The sequence below is a fragment of the Littorina saxatilis genome, unplaced genomic scaffold (genome assembly GCF_037325665.1).
Source record: "Littorina saxatilis isolate snail1 unplaced genomic scaffold, US_GU_Lsax_2.0 scaffold_123, whole genome shotgun sequence".
NCBI classification, from domain to species: domain Eukaryota; kingdom Metazoa; phylum Mollusca; class Gastropoda; order Littorinimorpha; family Littorinidae; genus Littorina; species Littorina saxatilis.
In genome coordinates this window covers 282,926-285,425 of record NW_027128161.1, presented here as the reverse complement: position 1 = coordinate 285,425, position 2,500 = coordinate 282,926, and positions in this window count along the sequence as shown.

The window sequence follows — 2,500 nt, the reverse complement described above, 5'->3', positions numbered from 1 at the left end:
CGTTTTCCAACAAAAGCCCCTTTTGACCTTCCTTCAGTGAATAACCTATGAAGTCAACGTTGTCGGTCCCCAAAATGCACTTGCTGGGTCTCACGGTCAGATTAGCTTTTGTCAGGCGGGAAAACAGTTCCCTCAAAGTCTCCAGATGCTCCGCAAAGGTCTCCGTGTGGACTAGCAGATCATCCCAGTAGTACACAACATTCTTCATTCCTTTGAGCATTTTTCGCATTCCCCTCTTCAGGGTAGCACCACTGTTCACCATGCCAAAAGGCATCCGCAGGCACTCATACGTTCCGTCTGGAGTTGCAAAGGCGGTCTTTGGTATGTCCTCTTCGCGCACAGGAATCTGCCAATATCCCTTGCTGAGATCGATCTTTGAGAAGATCTTACTGCCAGTTAACTGTCGGAATAGATCAGTTGCCGTCGGCATTGGTTCAGGGTCAAACACGGTGATCTTATTGACTTTCCTGAAGTCAATGCATACCCTGTTTGTGCCGTCTTTCTTCTTGACAACAACAACGGGAGATGAGTAAGGGGATGATGATTCACGGATGACCCCCATCTTCAACATGTTGTCGATGTCCTTCTTCAAGGATTCCCGAGCCTGAAACGGGATAGGGTATGGTTTTGACTGAACAGGAACGTCAGATGTGAGGTGGACTTCATGTTCGACCAAGGACGTAGAGCCTGGAACATCACAGAACCTATGGGTGAAGTCGCCCATAAAATCATGCAGCTCCTTCTGCTGATCTTCTGTCAGGTCAGGTCCTAGCTTGACGTCATCCACTCCCTCTTTCTTGTGTAGGTCTCCCAACTCCAGTAGTTCCTCACCGTCGAACTCGTCTAGTTCGGCTGGTTCTTCCGCACTTGCTGCGACCTGTACTGCTTCCGGAGGTCTCTCCACATACAGTTTCAGGAGGTTAGCGTGGTAGATCTTGGACTTCTTGCCGACATTCACCTTGTAGTCGTTGATCCCTACCACAGCCTCAACCTCGTATGGGCCTTTCCACTGCATCAGTAGTTTGTTGTGATCAGTGGGGAGCAGTATCAGCACTTTGTTACCTGGTGTAAACTTCCTGTTTACGGCTTTGCGGTCGTAGTAGTGCTTTCCGCTATCCTGAGACTTTCTCAAGTTTTCTCTCGCAATCTCGAGAGTCTCCTCCAGTTTCTCTCGCAACTCGAACACGTACTGGTAACTGTTCTTCACTTCAGGTGTGTCCACATCTTTCGTCCACAATTCCTTTAGTATCTGCATCGGGCCTCTCACGGTCCGCCCGTACATCAGCTCGAACGGGGAGAATCCAGTGGACTCTTGTGGCACCTCCCTGTATGCAAACAGCAAGGCATTGATGTAGCGATGCCACTGCTTTGGCTGCTCACTGCATAGTTTCTTCAGCGTGGACTTCAGCGTCGCATTGAATTTTTCTACCAGCCCATTGCACATCGGGTGATAGGGTGTCGTAGTCAAGTGACGAATGCTCAGCAGCCTGTTGACCTCTTCCATGCATTCAGAGACAAACTGTGTCCCCAGGTCTGTGAGGATCTCTTCAGGAACCCCAATTCTGCTGAAAATGTCCACAAGTGCCTCGGCAACAGTCTCGGTGTCAATTTTCTTCAGAGGCACGGCTTCTGGGTACCTGGTTGCATAGTCTACCAGGGTCAGTACCCAACGATGACCCGCTTCACTTGGCGGTTTGATCTCGCCGATGAGGTCAATGGCCACCCTCTTGAAAGGTCGGTCGATCAAAGGCATCTTCTGCAACGGCACTTTCGGGACCCTTCCTCGAGGTATGGTTTTCTGGCAAATATCGCACGATCGGCAGAATCGAGTCACATCTGCATGCAGTCCTGGCCAGTAAAACGCAGCCTGGATTCTGTCCGATGTCTTCTTGACACCCAGGTGACCTCCCATAATAGAGTCGTGGGCCACCTCCATCACCTGGCGCCTAAGTGGTTGAGGCACCAGAACTTGACGTAATGGCTTCCCACCGTTGACTCTCGGGTGCTGGAACACTCTGTACAGGATCTTGGCCTTTACTTCAAAGTGCACAGTGCCTTCGCCCTTAGTCATCTCCTTGACAGGACGACTCCTGTACTTTGTCAAGGTCAAATCAGCTTCCTGTAGCTGAATCAGCCGATCCCTGTCCACGACAGCAGTTGCAGAACTGTTGGTGACCCTGAGTGGCGTAGTTGTTTTGTCCTTCTTCGCCTGGGCTCTGGTCGTCACAGCGCTTACAACCTGCGGCTGGTCGCGGCGATGCACAGTTGCTCTGTCATCTCGTAACAGTTCGCTGATATCTTCATTCGCGAATGGCAGTGGGTCTTCCTCCTCAGCAGCAGGCTGAGCTGAGCCCATTCTCCATTCGAAATCAGGGTCATCAGGACGTCTCGCACCCCCAATGTTCCCAATTAGTAGATCGTACAAGGGCTTCTTCAGGCAGACGGCCTCAACTTCTCCGGTGAAGTATGGAGTATCGATCTGGATTTTTACCACTGGTGC